We start from the raw sequence: 21,521 nt of genomic DNA on the forward strand, positions 1-21,521 counted from the left end.
AGGGCATGTGTTTTCATTCTAGCCTCACATATTAATCCCTGAGTTAGCAGAAGATGCTATTTCTTTATTAATTGTACAGAAACAGAACATTGCCATTTTTATCAGCAGGTGGGCAGCACATCTGAGTGAAAATATACTGAAATGCCCTCCTAGTCAAATATTTTTCATTATATTTTAAAATACCAATATTTTGGATTAATACGCCCCTAGTGCGTGTTGATTTCTAAGAATCACAGTAAATGAGTGATTTCTAAGAATCACAGCGCAGGAGTAATGCTGCCACCTCCGTGCCTTTTCCCATCAGACCAGTGTCAAGCTGGGGCTGGGCAGCTGACAGCACTGCTGGATTGGCTGCAAGCCCCAGGCAGAAGGGGCTCAACCCCCATCTCAACCCAGGGGGGATCTTGACCTCCCAAAACTCTACCTGGACATCTGCCTGTGGTGACATTATTGTCTGTGTCCTGTTCTCCAGCCTTGAGGCCAACAATATCTCACGGCATGCCATGGTACAATGGAGCACTCCTCCCACTCCCCGCCTCACAGAGCTGACCAAGGCAGGGCCATGAGGTGGCACTGCCTGGAACCTGCCTCTTCACAGAAGACAGGGCAGATATAGTCACCTAAACACAAGGAGAAGGACAGCTCTTGTTCACAATTATTCATTAAAATTTTGCTCCATGCAAACCCCCTTAGGGCATAGTTTTACTGCAATAAAAACTGTTCTCATTACACCTGATGAATTTTATTCCTCATCAATGTGAGACTTGTGTAGTGCCATAAAATGGAGAAATATAATTCCAGGTACTAGAAATTTAATATAAATGCTGTAGACTGGAAAACTCCATTACCTGTTATTACCATTAGCAGCACCTTCAAGTGCTGTACGTGCTGCTTTTTGCTCCAGGAATGGCTGCATGGTCGTCTCCGAGACTCTAAGCAGAGACTTCAAACTCAAGAGCAAAGACATGGCACCACTACTATCTATCCTCCCAAACAGGGCTGGGCACTGGCAGCCAGGCAGTAGGACTGACCAGGCTCCTCTCTGCCTTGCTGTGCAGAGGAGAGGACGGATTGTTTCACAGGTGTGAGCAGAGACAGTCTGAACAGCAGGGAAGAGATGGCTCCTGTTCCTACGCCAGCTTGCCAAGCCAGTGTGTCAGTCACTCTGCTGCCACCTTTTCAGCAATAAAAAGACCTCCAAATGTCAATGACAGGCACAGTGTTTATTCAAAGAGATAATACCTCTGTGCAGGGAAATTCTTATTTATCTACAGTTCTTTGACCCAATTCTATTTTAAAAATGCTATTGCTAATGTAAAGCAAGTATTAACATTTAATACCACTCTGCTTAAATATTCAGAAGGATTTCTTCTTCTGTTGGATAATGCACTGACTTTTTCAGCTAATGGGATTCTGCATTCTTCCTTGCAATACTTCCAAATTCTAGGAAGCAGTTTAAGAGAGATGTAATGCTTCAAAAGCCAGTCCAAAGAAACAAAAACCGTGGCAAGAGCCTAAGTAAGGTGTATACACAAGTGAACAAGTCCACTAAGGGCTCAGCATGCCCAGTCATATGCTTGTAACAGACAGCAGTGTACCAGCCTCAGTGGCTGCCTGTCCTTCTCATGTCCCCACCAGAGGGAAAGGCAACAGGGCAGAGCTGCCCTGCCAGCTTCACAGCAGCTCATCTCAGAGGTCACGAAGGACAGAATAAGAAGCCTCTGTTGCAGAATGATGCCTTTCCTTTCCTCCCAGACACGAGGGTCCAAACACAACTTCAGAGCCAAAGGGTTGCCCCAGGCTTGGTGCTGATGAGCGCTGCCTGTGCTGAGGCTGAATTCTTTGGCTTCAGTCCAGTACTTGCATAGTAGTCAAATAAAACAAGAAACAACAAGAGTTAGCTGGTCTTATGGTGTGTGTTTGAAAGCTCCTGTGCTTGAAGCTGTGCATGGTGGAAAAAAAGAAGCCCTCCTTGCATACTTTTAAAATGACTGTATCCTTGTTTGGTGACTGCCTTGACACCCACTGTTTATTTTCAAAAATGTGTCATTCAGATGAGGAAACCCCTTTGACCATCAACCTCTCAGACAGAAGTACTACAGAAGTCTAAGTTGTTATGTAATAGCACTAATTAATATTTCAGTCTCAGTCTACAGACTGTTTCTGGAATAGTTAACAGAGCAACACTGAACTTCATGCTAATGCATCTCATAAAAGCACTTCAAAATAGAAGCTTCCTCTTGCATTTTACAAGGACTGTGAGGGAGCTCCAGCACACACCTGAAATCACTGCCATGCTTGACATATGCACGGCCCATGAGATGAAAACCCAACCCCATGATCCCATGTTGTGACTGATCCATGCAGGAAATGAGATTCCTTCATAAAACCAGGTCTGGAATTAGTGGGTTTTTTTTAACAAATCAGAAATGTCCCCTCTGATATCTATAGTGAATTAACAACATGTCACATCTAACATGACAGTTAGTGATTTGAGGGATACTGAAATACTCTGGGATATCAGGAATCTTTAGTTAAAGGCTTATTCATACTGCACAGTGCTTCTGATGACTGCATGGACTTAGTATAACTGGCAAAGTCAGCTCAAGGAGACATACTCTGTATACATCCATAGGCAGAACTGCAACACTTCATTTATGTTAGTTGATTTTTATGTCTCTCTGCCACCCTTTCTCTCCGAGATGGTATTTAGTGTGAGATAGAAGGAGTAAACTATTGGCAGGAAAAATTGCCCCAGGGCTGGCCATAGGTACTACAGTATCTCAAGCAGTACTTGAGATCTGCTTCCATTTCACTGAGAGCAGGGTGCTGACATCAGCTGGAGAGAACAACACAGTGTGCCCTAGAAATGCTAAAATATATTTGATAACAAGCTACCTACTTATGTCTGGCTTTTCTGAGCAAGACGAGCGTATGAGTTCCTACACACCACCTTGGCTTTAGAGTACTAATCCATGAGGCAGTGCTACAGTGGGGTTAGGATAAATTAGTTAAGGATAAATTGAGAAGAACAGCACTTTCACATTTGTATGCCTATAGCTAAATAAATAAAAATAAATAAATAAATAAATAAATAAATAAATAAATAAAAATAATCTATTAAAAAGATAATGTATATATAGAAATATAAATATATATTAAAATATAAATATATATTTAAAATATAAATCTATATAAACCAGGACCACTGATTTACACCTTAGAATGCATACCTCACAGTGAACTGTGAAATAGGACTGTGATGTTGTACCTGGCACAGAGTTCTCCAGGCTTGGGTTGAACCTGCTGTTCTTACACAGTAATCAGCCACTTGATCTTCCCGAAGTGACCCATTTCCCTTTTATTGTTAGTTGCACTTATCTCGTTATTTCACATCTAAAATTTAATGACGGCCTCTCTTCATTAGAAAGCACTGGTTCTGTGAGAACAAACCAGCTTCCTATCCACTAGAGGAGCACATTTGTTATTAACATTAGTGACATGTAGTTAGAAGAAGCAGGAAACTCTTGTTTTCAAGTCACAGAAGAAAAAAACCTCAGGCATCTGCTTTCAGCTTTCTGATCTCTGGACTCCCTTCTGTATCTTTGCAGGTAGAGGAATAGTTCAGTTTGCTGCATTATGGCCTAACTCCAATACCTTATATATGCAATATATCCTGGACACTGAAGTCCTATCCACATATCCCTATCCTATCCAAGCATCTTATATTTCTTGCCTGTCTTCTTTACAGAAGCCTGCACAGCAGCTCATGTGCTAAGTACAGCCAGTTTCTCCTTTCTCAAATTCAAGAAGAGAAAAAATTCACATGCAGGGAACCCAAAGCTGTGTTTAAGATGAAATTGTCGCTTACTTCATGTGTTTTGAATCCCATCTCTGGGACTGGGACTTTTAAAAGCCTGCTGTTTAGGAAAAATATTTTATGCTTGAACACAGACATTTAGTTGAGAGTTGTTTGCTGGGATTACTGCAGACTGCAAACTCTTTCATACAGGGCATGAAACAGCAGGGACTCTGGAGCAGCCAGAAATGCTTCCCTTTGGCTCAGCGGCACTTTGACTTTCTTCCTGAGGCCGTGCTGGGGCGCCGAGGCTCTGCAGTGCATCTGGGGCTGCCAGGAATCCGACTGGGGCAAAAGGAAAATAGTTTATGTAGGATTTCTGCATCGCCAGGAAGCGAGATGGAGACGGCTAACAGCCACATGGAATTACAACAGAGGACTGTTTCACTGGAGAGCCCGATACCAATGTGTCCTGGAGGAAAGTCAGCTGCTGTGTCAACTGTATGATAGTGAGTTTTAAAAAGGAACACCGCTACTTCTTATGCATGAGAGACAGGCTTACACACACCCTTGGAAGATAAACTTCAAACCGGGAGATGAGGCTTCTGAATGGCACATGATATCCTTTTCTTCTCTTCCATTGCCCCCGTTCCAGCATCAGAGGACTATCCATCTACATTTTAAGACCCACGCGTTCAATGGGTAGTGCTGCTACATAAAATACCTCCTGATTAACAGAACACCAGTGGCTTGGCCACAGCACAGAAGCAGAGGATTAGAAATTACGTGCAGGAGTACAACAGTAGTACGTTTAGGGGACAAAAGGCTGGCAGGGAGGTGACTGACGATCCAGCCGCCCAGGCAAATTTATGGAAATAAGGACACATGCAAAAAGGCAGGAAGAGGAGGGTCAAGGCAAGAAAGTGTGATTCATCTCATCAGTTCTCCTGTGGAGGTGCTCAGGATGTTAAATAAGCAAAATGAATAGTAACTGATTTGATAAAGGCTTCTCCAAGATCCTCTACCAAGCAATCATAAAGAACCTCAGTTATCCCAGATTAAAAGGAAAAGGCTACTTGTGGTTTAATGACAGCTTAAAGACAGGAAACAAAAGTAGTAATAAATAATCTGTGTTCACAATGGGATTAGGTTCCCAGAGAATTCACATAGATATTAGTGTTGGAACCTGTTTTGTCCACTATCCATACATGGTTTTTATAATGGGACTGAATAATGAGTGGGCAAAATATAACAGTGATACCAAATTAGTCTGTCAGTCAACACTGACAGGTGTTTATTACGGTATTGACTGAGAAGACCTTAAAATTTTAGCTTTTGAGAGCTGATAAGTGTACAGGACAAAAAACACCCTAAAGCTAACACAGTGCACAGTGATGAGATTTAATGGAGCTGTTATCACTAAGGAAACAGATCTTGGACAGGTTTATGAAAATCCAATACAAGTGCTCAGTAGGAACAAAAAAAAAGCAAAGTGGATTTTAAAACTTCTTGGGAAAGCAATTGAGTGCAAATCAACAAACATGGTTTTGCTATTACAAATGTCTGCTCCCCATTTGCTAATTACAAGGTCTTTTCTCACAGTGGATAAAGTTGGGAACAGTAAATGGGGGTAAGTTAAAAATTAATTAACATAAATAATTCTCCATATATGCATAACTACCCCTGGAAGTCATTGTTAGAGGATACTGTGGTTTTCAGAAGTTAGCGGAATTCAAAAAAGAATAAAAATCCCTGGAAGAAAAATTCAGCAAGGGCCATTAGGCACAAAATTCCAGCTCGTGGCTTAGGGCCTCCTTGAACCACATGAATGCAAGTAGGATATACAACATGTACAAAATCACTATATGCCTATCCCAGCATTATATTTTTCTGAAAACAGCTGCATCTGCCCACTGGCCAACACATGACACTGGGTTGATCTGACCTGTGGCCACCCCACTGGGCCTGTTCTGAGCAGGACTGGCCAGTCTATATTCCTGCCTGAGCTAACCAGATGTACCACCCCATGGCTTATGTTAATGTGGGGTCCTAACAGCACTGCTAGTGCATAAACACATCAAAATAACTGCTCCTGCGGTCTGTGGCTGCAGCCTGAGGAATGACAGTATTTCCCTGGGCACAGCCTCTCTGTGCCCTCCTGTCACATTTGCTGGTGAAGTGTAAGCTGCTGGTCTTTTGGCCACAATGTCGGACACAGAGGATGTGACCTCTCTGTCCCTTCTGCCCTCCCAGGGGCTTAGAAGGGACCAGGAGCTCCTGGATGGTTGGCAAGATCATTGGAAGGGGTCAGTTGTTTCATCCAGTGCCTGACTGCTAATTTAGGCATTATGGTCTCACTTCTGTTCAGTTTTTAAACATTTTTCCTCAGTCAAACCACACCAGCATATGAATAGAGACTCCATTGGCCTTAGCTGAACTCTTCACAAGCCAGGAATAGCCAGCATCCCACACTGTGTAAAGTCCCTAAAGACAGTGGTTCTCAACAGTAAATTAAGGAAAAAACACAACAGTTGGGTAATAGAGTTCAAAAGAGAGGAAGACATTTCAGGTGGCAGACCTCCTCTGCTAAAGTATTTGCAGAGTTTTATGACAGAAATGAGCTAAAAGTAGTTTCCATACCCTTAGTGCAACTCCATCTGCTGAATCTATACACCAGTTCCTAAAATTAAACCCACAGGAACTCTGTAAATATATTTAAGTAGTGGTGGGCTTACACACATACTAATCTCACAGTCTCACTAACAAAGTGTTTGGATAACACACTGATAATGTAAGGAAGTATTTAGATAAATGTAGTTTCTTATAGTTATCCAAATACATTGTAAATCCCCACACAGCCCTACTGCTAGTGTCACTCACACACAGGCAAACACTCCTATCTGAGCTGAAGGTTCGTGCTGTTGCAGACGTCAGGTAAGGGCATTGCTATTTATTTTCTATTCAACAGGACTCCGGTACTCTCATGATCAAATGGGCAAGAGATGAAATATTCAGGTTTTCATCTGGTTTTGACAGAAGTTCTTTTCCCTCTCCCTGTGCTAGAGAACCAGTGCCAAAGTCAGAATTCGTAAAAGTTTTTAAAAAGCAACAAGGCAGAACAGAAAAATTCTTGGCAACACTATTTCAAATACAGCAGCAGGGGACTGGAGTATGGGAACATGAAATTCTCCAGGCTCCTTGAAATGGATGAATGCTTGTTGCATGATTTCAGTCTCTGGACCAGTAAGGCAGACAGATATGATGGCTAGGGCACAGGACTAGCTGGAAGTGACTTGCTGGAAGACTTCAGGGAAGTTGTATAACCTGTATACCAGTTTCCTGACTGATAACAGTAATCATTGCCTTTCTTAACTATTTTGGTACCTATATATAAAAAAGAGGAAATACAGTTTTGTAGGAAGATTAATTTTCCTTACAAGCAGTATCAGTCCACTAGAGGCAGGCTAAAATTTACTGTAACTGTACGAGCTAAGGAGAAAAGAAATACCCTTTAAAATAGCCTTACACCTGTAGTGGATTCATTCAGATGAGACATTTATTGCCTAAACTTGCAGAATGCCCGAGATGTCCCAATGTGTTATTAAATGCATGTTATCAGATCTTATCAGTCCTGTGTAACAAGGGTTGTACATGTGGCTCTGCAGAGCAATGTGCACTAACCAATAAGCTGAGTCTGGACTCTGGGGCTGGACTGCAGCCTTGCATGCAGGAAGTACTTAGTAGGATACACACAGAGTATTTTGTTCACCGACAGCTGGAATTCCTCTTTTTTTCCTCTACAGTCCCCAGGCCACCACCACCAGGACAGCCACTAGGTACAGCAACCTTTGCTGGTTACTTTTCCTGGAGACTCAAGACAGCTGGGGCTTTGGTTGATGCATGGGGGAAGTTTAAGTTACGGTGGGGTGGCAACTGTTCCTGGAGAGGGATGTCCTCTGCATAGGCTGGCGAGCTGTTCTGCCTCTCCCATCTCCCTAACGAAGCAAACTGAATTAAGCCTTGTGGCAGCCACTGGCCCTGGTGCCGTGCAAGGACATCTGGCCTGACACGTGGCGCTTCCGTGCCGTTGCTGTGAGGGCGACTGGGGGCACTGAACGTGCCGAGCTCTGTCCCCATGGTGTCTGGGTATGGGCCTGTCCAGGCCCTGCAGAACAGGGTGCACACGACATTTTCTTCCCTTCCCTAGGTCACCAGAACCAGAACAAAGGCCCAGTACAAAAATCATCATGGATGCGCAGAGAATCTGGTCACTGTCCCAGCTTTAAGGCTGAGCCACCACCTCACGGCAAGTGTGACCAACACACCTGCACACTTCTACGGCTGCACAATATCAGCCATGCTGGTGTCTGATCAGCAGCCTCACAAATAAAGAAGCTGGGGGAATATAAGACCTACATGGATCACTTACTCCTTACCCAAAGCTAGAATTTAGCACAATCCACAGCAAGTGCTCTGTATAGCCCTGTCTGTTTGGAGCAGAAAGCATATGCCTATATAGTTTAATCCCCAAAAATTTCTTTCTCCATATCATAAAATTTAGGAGTATAAGTTACATATATATATATATATATATTTAATTAACAAAAAATAAGAAGCCTAAACAAATCCCCACAATAATTCCTGGAAGAACTTCCACAATAAAACACTAGTGGTGCAGTTTACAATATTGATATTTATGAACTGGACAAGTCCCTGGACAGGATTTTCTGTCTTCTAGCAACCAACAGCTCTTTGCATAATTTAAGCATTTCATTTTCAGACTTCATATTTCTTCCATACTTCTTTTCATTCACATTTTGCACTGTTGCTAAATACACATCTCAGAACTGATGTGTCTCACTAGATTAACGCTGCAGGTCACTGATTTTTTTTACAGAGTGGAAACCCACCGAACAGTAGTAGCAGCAGAGGAAGGTGATTCCTGAAGCTCCCTTTCCAGCCACCATGCTGCTCCTTCTGAGAAAAGGCTGGTAGCCTGCAGCTCTTTTTCCCCACAGCCTGCCTTTGGAGAATGCTTCCAGTGTACAGGAAGGGCCAAAAAAAGCCTAGAACCTGTAGCAATGCAGGCAAGATGAACTATTTTTCAGCAAACATTCCTTCCTTCTCCAGTCCCCAATTCTGTTGTACTTCCGTTCTCCCTTCTCTAGCGCACACACTCCCTTGCACACCCTCCTCCAGCAGCCACTTACCAAGACTCTTCCTCTGTTGATTCCCCCTCTGCTCGAAATAGGCACACCAAGAGAGCTGGTTGATAAGTTCCATTCCAACTTTGAAATTCTTTTTACTCTCTCAATTACAGAGTGATGAAAATATTGCTGTCTGCCCTCATGTTTATCCTGGCATCCTATCACATCCTTCTCACAGGCTTTCTCCCTGTCCCACTGTCTGAATATACAGCTCTGTTTCAAATCAACCTCACAGTGTTCCTCATTTGTTGTTGTCTACTTAAGGTGTTGCTCCATGTTTATGGAATGTAGTTTTACTGGAAAAATTCCTTGGCCAAAACCTTCAAAAGGAACTACTCATCTTGGGTCTGTTTTCCATGACACTTGAAAAGCTCTGACTTTCTGGGAAGGTTGGTTTCCTCAGTCTGGACATCAGACCTCTTTGAAGTATCTCAAGTTGGGCAACAAAATATTGCAAAACTGAAGTTGCACCTGACCTGTGAAGAAGGTTGGTCCTGTTTATGTTTGCGAATTTTTTTGCCTCTTGTTCCATCACATTTTGACAGGCGAGTGCTGTTCTTAGCTATAAGGACATGAAATTAAGGCAAAACTGGGTCCTATAAGAAGTTTCCAGACCATGCTGCTCTAAGTTTTTTACTCCAAGGCAGAATTCATTGTATACCCTGTAAGCGCTCAGGATTTGCATGTATGTAGCTGACGCCAGAACTGGCTTTAAAGTACTTTGTATGCACTCTCTTCTTGGATTGCAAAAGAATGAAGCAGAGATTTGTGTATTTCAGTCTTTATTATTTCTCCTTTTATGTCCTGGGGAGCTCATGACAAATAATATACTCACTGGTTCCTAATATGTTACCAAACATAATAGGTTGGATGATAAATGAAAACAAAATGGAGCTCTGAATGTTTTGCTTTCAAGCCACTAGCAAGCCTCTATTGCTTTAAAAATAAACTTTGTTCCCACTTCGCTCAGATTAGTGGCACTTCACTTTTCTCAGACTAGTGACATGGAGGCACTCTGACCATGACACCTGGGAATGACATGAAAAAAACTTTTTAAAATAGCAATTGTGATGTGAGGGATTACACGTCTGCAGAACATTTCAAACAGGAAACAGTCAGTGTGTCTCAAAAGCTTAGGTGTAGCTCAGCTAGGAAGTGCACAGTCACATCATAAAACTCCCGTTTACTTTGCTCCTAATTGGCAGCCCTGTTAACAACATCAGCAAAGAACTATTTACTGAAACTTGGAAGCTAAGAGGTCATGCCATAAACTTGTCATGTTGTTACACTCTTTCCTAGGCATTCACTAGCAGCTGTTGTGAAAAACAGGATACCTGAACCTGATGGACTTTTGTGCTGACTGAGGACACAGTAAAACAAATATTCATACATCAAATAACTACCTACTAGTTTGAAAAGTGAACCTCAAAATGCACTTTAAAACATGCTTTATGAATTCTGCATGGCTGCTGTCCCCGTTGCATGGCTAAGCCTGTTTGGGTTCACAAGTAAAATCATGCAGCTTTTATTACAATGAATTCAGAATGTCTTCTAAAGATGTGTAATTCCCAATCTACCTCCCCAGAATAAACTGGAAATGAAGAAATACATTTATGCAAGGTTCAGGTACACTGGTTCAGGTTACTGTCAGAACTTGTACCTTTAAGTGCATGAACAAGTGCCACTGAAGCCTCAGGTGCCTCATCAGCTCCATCTCCTGCTTTGCTGACTTGAGCAGGTATCTTAAAATGAAGCCAGAGACGTTATGAGCAGCAACCTCTAAAATTAAGCTTCTACACTGCTAGTGGCTCACTGATTTCCATATCAAAGGCACTTAGGTGGCAGCAGAAGAGATGGCTTTTCCCAGTCTGTCATTGCAAGCAGGTCTTTGGTGCTGTCACTTGGCTAGGATTATGGCAAGAAATAAGCACCACTGTCGGGCAATTCATTTCCCTTGTCTCACACATCTATTTCAGGATGACAGGACTGGCTTTCAGAGATACCTATTTCTGTCTTGACTATAAAGGACCTGGCGTGACTAGCTCAATCCTTTTAGAAGGCATCCCCACTAGACTTCACTGCTTTCAAGTCAGGGCAGGTGCTTTTCACTCAATATGTTATTTATAAAATGAATCAAGATTGTGTGGATAGAGCATAAAATAGAGCCTGCATTCTGAAGACCAGAAGAAGCCTAAGTGGAAAAGGAATGAATATTTCTTTTCTCAAGTATTTTTGTCAGTTGGTACAGCTTAGTTGACTTGACTGCTACACTCCAGTTTTGGGATCCAACCTGAATCTGGAGTTCAGGTTGAAGCTATGCTTCCACAGGGCTGACAGGTACATCACTAGCCCTGTCACAAAACTTGGGAAGCCAGAGAAATGCCAGCATGGATTGTATTCACACCTTAATTGGCAAGACAAGTCTAAGGGTGCTGTCCTTGGGATAGGAGTCTTTGTCTCTACTATATCACTAGTAGGGTCTGCATAGAGAATGGCTGAAAACTATGTGCTAGGAAACCCAGGGAAGAATTAAATGTTAACTTCTTCCCACTGATTATTTTCTACTTATGTTACTGCTGAGTGTTTCATCCCTGCAGTTGTGTGAACATGTATGTTTTAGTCAGGCATCTACTGGCAAAACCGAGACGAGACTTCCGGCATAAAACAATGCCCTCTATTAAAGAAGTAAGTCATCAAATAAGGGCATCTATAAATAGAAAGGGTTGTAAAAACAAATAGGGGAAAGCATCTGGTTTGCAACATCTTTGCACAGTTTGCAGTAGCTAAATCTGGAGTCAATTAATGACCTGTTTATTTTCCGAAATTTCAGTAAAATGCCTTGGCAAAAACTTAATCTGTCTCTGGAGAACATCTTACTTCTTTCCATATGTTGCCCGATCTGTCACAGCAATAAACTTCTTCCCAGTTTCAAGATCTCTAATGATTGCACCAACTGATGCTTTCCATAAAAGAAGAGATAATGGTTCCAGCCCTCTACAAGTCATGATTCTCCCTTAAGAGAAAGCAACACAAAGGAGTACAAGAGCCCTGTGTTACAGCCTCTATTGTGACCTAGAATCCGGAGATTTAAAACAGTTCCTACCTGCAATTCATCCCAGCTGTTTTATAATCCCTCTGAATTTGATAGTTTCTTTAAAATGTTGCCATGCCATGATTAATGTATATGTCTTGGCTTTTTAAACACTTGTCCTGCTGTCCTTGTTTATTAGGGCACCTTCCAAAGAAACAGCTTAGGCCATTTATTAATTACTCATGTTTATGGTTTTGTACAAAACAAACCAGATGTTTCAGAGTCAATTTTATTTGGTGGTGTCTTGTCTAACCTAGATTCTGAAATGTATTCGTCCCCTGCTTGAATCAGATTAGGTATAGTATCTTCTGTTTTATTATATGTTGGAAATACAGATATTCTGGTGATGCCTTAAGTTTTGGCTTTCCTATTTGCCAGATTCTGTGCTGCCTTAGTATATAACTCTGAACTTCATATAAAGTGTTAGCAAGTTTTCTTCACAGGGTAGTTAGACAAAGCAATCCTTTTCCAGCCCAAGAATCAAGGACACCATTGCAGCTTCAGGCCCAAAAGGTATAAACAACAAGGAACTGAGGAGAGAAAACTGGGAGGATGGGACTTCATAACCTGAAGCTGTAACTGGACAATTAACCACAATATGTAAATGAACCAGAATTTATAAAAGTGTGAAAACTTGTGACCCATCGTCCATCTTGGGTGCAGCCTGAGCTGGGCTCTTGTACTGCCCCAGGTGTATCCTTTGAGGGCCTTTTCAATAAACACCTGCTTTATTCCTTTAACACTGTCTAGCCTCTGTTCTAGGTAGCTGCTCAAGGCATCACTAATACCTTCCTCTTTCTGATGAACTCACACTTCTGACCATACTGATTTAATAGACAATCTTTTTAAAAAGAATCTACTGCTGGCTTAGAAGTTAAATATAACAAAACAGACTAGTCTACATTTGATAATTTAAATTAATACTGCATTTAAGTGTTCTGCTGAATTCAGACCATAATCAATATCAGTTTTGTTCTGAAACAAAAGCACTTGGAGATGTTAGGGATAGACAAAGAGTGTAAATGTGATCACCAAAATACTCATCTGCCAAGCTGATATAAAACTATGTTTCTGACTCTTTGTGGTCTAATGTTTCTTTATGTTCAGGAGTGATGGAATGGGTCAAGTCAGGATGCTACAAGCCATCCTTACTTCAGAATTCAGAGTGTTTCTGCTGGTTTTAGGGAAGTTTATTTTTCTTAAAGTGACTGTCAGGAGAACAAATGATCCAAATCTTTAGCAGATAATGAAACTGTAAAAGTTTCTTCCCAGGAAAGAAACCGAGCAAGTCCCAAACACCTCACCATGTGGCAGAAATTCATGTAGAGGCTCAATGTATGCATGTTTGGTTATGCACATTAAGGGTGATTACTGACATTTTGAATTTTCACTGTGTCTTTGGTAACACGATTTCCCAGTTTATTCAAAGGAAGATGGTGGGCTTAATGCTGTCATGGGACTTGAAAATTCTCAACTGAGAAAAGTAAGAGAAGATATGGTAAAAGTAAATGAAGTAATAAATAATGCAGAAAAGAGGAATCAGTTGTCATTTTTACCTTCCTATGATATCAGAAATACAGTGATGTTGAATAAAACTTGTAATCTACAAATTAATGTTTGACAATTGAAGAGAAATGCGCACTAGACGTTGGTTTTACTTGCAAGTACATAATCTGAGTCACTAGTTATACTGTTACTCAGCAGTTCACCACCCATCATTTTACTTTAACTACCAACTCCTCTACAGCTGCCTATATTGTATAATTAATTTCTGCTACTTTGTTTTGTGAGCTGAAATGTTCATTTTCATTCTGAAGATGAACATTTACCTTGTCTCAGATGGTGACTTCCACAAATGGAAGTGGTGCTGGCCTTCGCTGAAAATCCTCACTTCACCACATCTATACAGGCACCCTATGCCCTGTGACTGGGGCAGGGGCCAGGAGCAAAGGATTTTACTCAGTGTAACTGAAACGAGGAGCCTTGAGCCTCCAGAAGCCATACGTAGCATGACAGCAGCTGGCTGGGGGCCATGCATATAACACAAGCCCTAAGGGAGTGCTGGTGACCAGGGTGTGGCACAGCGGTTTGCAGGAAGGTGCTGAGGCAGTGCCAGCCCCACCAGGGAGCAGTGGTATCCGCTGGCAGAAAGCCAAGCACGGCTGGCACAGCTGCCCAGACAGCTCTGGCAGGAACATGCTGCTAGTACGGGCTGGCACCTCTGAGCATAGCCGAGAGTGGAAGGGTGCCCAGGTGGATGAACTTCTTTGCTAAATCACAGGATGGGGGGATCAACAGCGCACCCGAGGTGTATCTACACCTTTGTCCACAGCATGGGCAACAAACAGGAGCAGCTGGAAGCCATTGTGCAGCAGGAAAACGATGACATATTTGCCCTCACAGAGATGTGGGGATGATTCAAACAACTGGAGTGCTGCGGTGAGAAGCTACAGACTCTTCAGAAAGGATAGGTGAGGAAGTAGTGGTAGTGGGATAGCTTTGTAGGTTAGGAAGAATTTTGATTATCCAGAGCTTGACTATAGTGATGATTGGGTTGAGTGGGCACAGGTAAGCATCAGGGGGAAGGCCAAGAAGGCAGACATCCTACTGGGAGTCTGCTGTAGACCACCCAAACAGGATGAAGAGTCAGACAGAATATTTTGTAAGCAGCTGAGAAAAGTCTCACAATCACTAGCCCTTGTTCTCATGGAGGACTTCTGCTCACCACACATCTGGAAACAAAAGAATCTGGCACTTGCCGTAATTAAACTGCATATTGTTGGTGATTGCCCAGCCCTCTATCAAGATATCTTTGCAGAGCCTCTCTGCCTTTAAGGAATTCAACAGCTCCCCCCAGCTTAACATCATCAGCAAACACAGTATACCTTCAAGATCTGCATCCAAGCTGTTTATGAAGACATTGAAGAACACTGGCCTCTGTACCAGGGAGATACATAGTGATACAGGGAGAAACGTAGGATGAGGAAAAGGCTGCAGTACTTAATGCTTTCTTTGCCTCAGGTATTCAATAAGACCAGTTGTTCCTGGGGTACTCAGCTCCCTGAGCGGAAAGACTGGGACAGGGAGTAGAATAAAGCCCTCATAATCCCAGGGGAAATGGTCAGCAACCTGCTATACCACTTAAATACACACAAGCCTATGGGACCAGATAGTATCCACACAACAAAAGTACTGAGGGAGCTGGCAGAAGTTCTCACTGAACCACTTTCCACCATTTACCAGCAGCTCTGGCTAACTGGGCAGGTCCTGGTTGACTGGAGATTAGCCAGTGTGACACCCATTTAACAGAATGGTCAGAAGGAGGATCCAGGGAACTACCTGTTCAGCCTGATCTCAGGGCCAGGGATGGTCATGGAGCGGACCATCTTGAGTGCTGCCATGTGGCACGTGCAGGATGACCAGGGGGTCAGGCCCAGCCAGCATGGGTTTATGAAAGGCAGGTTCTGCTTGACCAGCCAGCCTGATCTCCTTGTGTAACAAGGTGACCTACTTATGAGGGAAAGGCTGTGTATGCTGTGTACTTTGACTTTAGTAAAGCCTTTCAAACTTTTTCCCACAGCATTCTTCTGGAGACACTGGCTGCTTATGGCTCAGACAAGTGCACTCTATGTTGGAGAAAAAATTGGCTGGATGTCTGACCCCAGAAAGTGGTGGAGAATGGAGTTACATCCAGCTGGTGGCTGGATCAAAGGGCTGAGGCCCATTGTATGAGGTTCAACAAGGAGAAGTGCAGTGTCCTGCACTTGGGTCACAACAACCCCATGCAGCACTACTGGCTGGGAGCAGAGTGGCTGGAAAGCTGCCTGGTAGAAAAGGACCTGGGGGTGCTGGTCAGCAGCAGCAGGACAGGATCCAGAACATGCCCAGATGGCCAAGAAGGCCAGTGGCCAGCAGGAGCAGGGCAGTGACCGTCCCCCCGTACTAGGCACTGGTGAGGCCACACCTCAAATCTTGTGTTCAGTTCTGGGCCCCTCACTACATTGAGGGGCTGGAGTGTGTCCAGAGAAGGGAAATGGAGCTGGGGAAGGGTCTGGAGTGCAAGTCCTGTGAGGAGCAGCTGAGGGAGCTGGGGGCGTTTAGGCTGGAGAAAAGGAGGCTCAGGGGAGGACTCATCACTCTGTACAACTACCGGAAAGGAGAGTCTAGCAAGGTGGGGATTGGGTTCTTCTCCCAGGCGATAGGACAAGAGGAACAGCCTCAAATTGCACTAGGGGAGTTTTAGATTGGATATTAAGAAAAATTTCTTCACCAACAGGGTTGTCATGTATGAGGCTGCCCATGGAAGCGTTGGAGTCACCATCCCTGAAGGTATTAAAAAAACATGTTGATGTGACACTGAGGGACATGCTTTAGTGCTGGACTTGGCAGTGCTGGGTTAATGCTTGGACTTGATGATGTTAAAGGTCTTTTCTAGTCTAAATGATTCTAGGACTTTATTTATAATTTAAAACATTTATTGAACCAAGGAAAGCTTTTGGAAATGTTTTTAAACACTACTTCCTAAATTTCAAATGAGTATCATATGCATAATTAAATTGCAATATTCTAATGTTACTCATGACTCTTTAGTTTTGTGCCTTGAGATAGATGGTTACATATTTGTTTCTGAAGTAACATTTGCAATTTGGGATTGTAGCAAAATATTTGCTAAAAAAGAGTGTGAATAGTTCACAGACTTGTCAGAATCCATCTGTTTGTGTCTATTAATGGGTGCATTCCCAGCTGTGGCCTTTCTAATGTCATAAATAAAAAGTTTCTTTCTTACTATAGGTCCAATGGCTGAAATGTCCTTGTAAAATGGATTTATTTCAGTAAAGATCTGTGCTTATGTTAAAGACACCTCTTAAAATGAGTAAGACCCTGAGATGCCATTCGCATATCATTTCAGCGGCCATCTGACACATAAACGACTCAGTCTCAAATAATTTACCACAGCATTTTTCTGGATAAGCCATGAAGAAGCATGCCATTCAGATCAGGAGAAGGGGGACAGGGATGGGAAAAAAGAGGTGCATTCATCAGAAGAATGAGAGGCACATCCAAAATAATCTAAAAGTTGTGACAAATGCTTGGGTCCTCACTCCTTCATGCAATGAATCCAACACAAATTTACACAGGTATGCAACACACTTTAGAGAAGTCCAAGCTATGAACCAATGAAGGGGGTCCCTAAATCTTTAGGAACCCTTTTCTGTAACACTATGTGTAATTTTTAGTATTTTGACTATGTGTAATTTTTTTGTATTTTGACTGGTATATGTCAATACCTTCGGGTTTGACATATATTTTACCATCCTCTTAAGCTATCCTTTTCTGGAGCTGGCAGCTTCCCTACATTTCTTTGTAAGTTGCGGCAACAGAAGACCATATACAAAGATATTTCAAACTAATTTTTGCTCAAATTCAGACAGAGCTACACATGAAATAAGGTACATTTGAACTATGCTACTGTTCTGAGGCAATATCCCTTTAAATTCTTTCTATAACAAAACTATTATCCCAGTTTTGTGGCTGTCTATTAAAGTGTTTCTGTATTAAATGACCTGTGAAGGCCTTCTGCATCATCATGGCCTGGAAAACCAGTCCTCCCCAGAAAACATTCCTTGGTTTATTGAGGGACCAGTGTCATTCATTTAGCTCAGGCAACAGAAGAAATTAATTATCCCCACATTCATTTACATCTGTGACAAATAAAATTTGTGAAGTATTTATAAAATTAAGCAAGCTATTTTGAATTTAATTAAGAAGTTATCTTGCTGCTAAAGAAATACCTATGGTTTAAACAACTTTTTGCTAAGTATAAATTTTAAGTCGCAGTGTTTTGAAAAAGACTATGAATCAAATTCTTACAGCTTAGAGAAAAACAACATTTATAAGTTCCAATGCCTCCTCTTCCACTGTACTACAGAATGTTGCTGGATCTGATTTCTGTAAAAAAGATTTTATAGAAAATCTTTTCTACATACTTACCGTTCAACAGCAACAAAGAAAAAAAATCAGTATCTCTATGAAATGATCCATTGAAATGCAATTCTCTTGGGTGCTTATATACAGCAGAGTATGTTTAGTTTTGATCACCAGGCTAGCTGAAAACATCTTATTCTTTAATTCTCATAGATTTTGTTCTACTTCTACGTTGCTAGGTGTCCTGCTGCAAAAGCTCAGGAAATAAGGCTCCTGGGTGGCACAGAGGACAGAGAATGCCTTGAGTATTGCACTACCTTAATAAAACCAGCTGCTGTGTCTAATACTGAGTGACACACGATGTGTATGCACCCCAATTGACATTACTGTATGTAAATCACTGCCCTCTACTGGAATGACAGGCAGAGCGTTACACGTGAAATGGACTGTTTTGTAAAGTAATTAAATTGATTGTTGAGGCCTGGTGTTTTATGGAACCAAGTGCCATGAATTCCGGGTGTTCCCGATCCCTTCTTGGAGCACGGCTGTTTACTGCACACATATCTGAGTGCATTCGGCCTTTGCATATTTGCAGTACAAGGTGCACCAGGTTGGTCTGATTGTCAAAATATTTTCCTTTTTTAACTGTAAACAGGATGTGCGAAGGAGCTACAGAAATGCACTCTTCTTGTGAATGCTCTAATATCAGTCAAGGAACCTTCTGCACTGTCATATATTCAAGCCTGTAATAATCAAAAGAAAATATCACAAATTCATAATTAATTGAAAAATAATATTCCCAAACCCATATTTTCAAGAATCACAAGACAGGCATCACTTATTCAAAATCACGAGGTTATCTTGAAACATTTTACAAAATTATTTTTTTCTTGGCTTTTCAGACTCTGAAGTTTACATTTTCTTTTTAAATTTGCTATGCAAATGTGCTTAAGTAGAAGTGAAAGCTGGGTTTCTCAATAAATTGTTACTCAAGGAGATGATTTATAGAGGAGATATGATATATAGCAGCATAAGATTTGGCCATGGTATGACAGAAAAACCAAAGAAATAAGGAAGAGCAAGACAGGACATCTGTCTCTCAAGCAATCCAAGAAGTACAAAATATAAGAAGACAAATGTGAGTCAAAGCACTGCTGTGAAACAAGGCCAATGCCTGGAAAGCATTGCACAAAATCAATTTGTTAAGTCATCTAAATTCTCATAATCCCTAGAAATATGACGATATGGGACATTTTGAAGGGTTTTTTTTTTCATTAAAGCAAAAAGCAATTACACAAAATTCAGAACTGGGATTTCATGGTTCCTAAAACTAAATACCACATCCTACTGTAGCTGGGAAAGCAGAAGAATGGGAGTCCAGTCTCCAGTGCCTTCCTGAGGCCAGAAATTTCACATGTTTCAGAATTTGCTGGCCAGCCACCAACAGACTATTGATGTTCACTACGCAGCTAGAAGTTTATTTGGGATATAAGTGTTCCATATAAATGTTCTGGCCTAGGCATTATTATAAATAAAGTCACTTGCATGGGGATATGGAAGCAGCCTACAGGATTATAGTCATATGAATAAATACAAAAACACCTAGTAGGAAATAACTGAGATGATACATTATTTAATATGCCATGACTGATATAAGGAAGCAATCTTGGAATGGAAAATCATCATCACTGTTTAATGTTAGACAAATAAAATAAGCATTTTTATCAGTCTATGTAAGCTCCCATACATCTCAGAAAAACACGTGCACCAATAAACACATCTATCTAAATGTACAGGAACTTAAACAGCATTGTGTTATATTTACTGCTTCTGGAAAAATAGTACTATGAATTGTTTCCAATTTTTCCATTTTTCCATTGTTTCCAATTCCAATATTTAGTCTGCAAACATCAGGATAAGTACAATATTTACAGGAACACTCCATAAAGTCACAGTGTAGACAACTGACAAGGTATCAGCCTTCTTCTTGTCACATAGAAGCATCTGCAGGTGGAATGAGCTGAGGCTACATATATGTGCAGAGAAAAAAGGAGAAAGGTTTGTATACTGAGAATTGAAAGAACCTTGTGCATGCTCAAGGAACCTTAGAAAGCCAGTAGGAAAAAATCAAACCAAACCAACAAACCAAAACCCAAACCAAACAAACCCAAACCAACTAAAAAACTACAATGAAAAGGGCTGACATCAGAACTTTCTAGGAAAAAAAGTGTAGTTTCTAAAGATTGATGTGTCACTGAAATCTGTGAACAGCCAAGCTCCAGAAAGAGGGAGACCTGTCAAGAATATTTTTTAAAGCCATCAAATAGAAACTAACTGATTCAAATGCTATCTAGTTCTACTGCCAGCACTGATTCCCCATTTTATCAGCTGAGATTTGTATCTCTTACCGTCAGGAAATTAAGTATTCAAAATTGAATTTCTTTTAGGAAAATAATCCCTGATACTCTCTCTGATGGAAGCAGTACCCATTCAAATACTATGTATTGAAAATCTGTGTATTAAATGTAAAGCCAGAAGATGAATGCTGTTGTCACTCTAGGAACTTCTGGTACTTCTCCATGATCACTCCAAATCTTGCACGGCAAATTGCAGCAGAGCCATGGGAATGAGAAAAATACATCTTTCTCTGGACTTTGAGACAGTGGGGAGTCCTCCATAACCACCCCCCACCCCCCCGCCCCGCCCCGCTTCACAGTCTCACGCTGATACAGAAATACTTGGCAGGTCAAGCATATTGGTATTTTTGTAATTGTACTTCTGGAATTAACTTCTTGTTGCTGAGGGTCATGAGAGCCTGGCAGCAGCCGAACTAACAATGGTGGTATTTTGCTACCACTGCCCCCTTCCCAGATTCAAACCACTGGCCTTCAAGGAGTGCCTGGGGAAGGAGATGGAACTTACAGGATACTGACATAGCCCACAAAACACAGGTGCAAAGAAAAGGCTCTTCATATTTTAACTAAACTAATCTAAAACCCCTCCTCACATGAACAGAGAAAGAACATCACAATTAATTTAATTTATGAGATCAATGACTACTTTTTTGGCTACTACATTTTCTTTAGGACTGAGAGCAGAAAATTTCCTGGCATGCCTGGCCAAATGAATCACTCATAAGTCACTTTCTTTCTTCCCTAAAGCACTCCATCATGAATAAAGAATGTCTTTCATAACTTTTCTCCTTGACAAAGGACAGTCTTTTCCCATTGATGGGGCTGGGTTAGGGAGGAATTTACACATATACATCTTATCAAAATACATGAGAATCAGTATCTTGTACTCTCCAGTGCACTGGTGGGGACACAGACTGTAACATCTCTGCTTTCTAAAAATGTTATGTGCATGATTTTAAAATAGAACATAAAAGTATGCCCATCAAGTACGGCATTTTTTCACAAATCGATCTCCCACACTCCTTAAAGAAAACTGAGCTTGCAAAATTATTTTATTAAAAAAGATCCACTTGTTTAATGAATGG

At 41.5% G+C, this 21,521-nt stretch overlaps 1 protein-coding gene across 5 annotated transcripts in view; it reads right to left on the reverse strand.

Moving 5' to 3' along the window:
• Window positions 1-21,521, reverse strand: part of STARD13 (StAR related lipid transfer domain containing 13) — a 288,035-nt gene that overhangs the window by 114,194 nt on the left and 152,320 nt on the right. The gene's annotated exons all lie outside the window — the stretch shown is intronic.

The sequence above is a fragment of the Hirundo rustica genome, chromosome 2 (assembly GCF_015227805.2).
Source record: "Hirundo rustica isolate bHirRus1 chromosome 2, bHirRus1.pri.v3, whole genome shotgun sequence".
Classification (NCBI taxonomy): domain Eukaryota; kingdom Metazoa; phylum Chordata; class Aves; order Passeriformes; family Hirundinidae; genus Hirundo; species Hirundo rustica.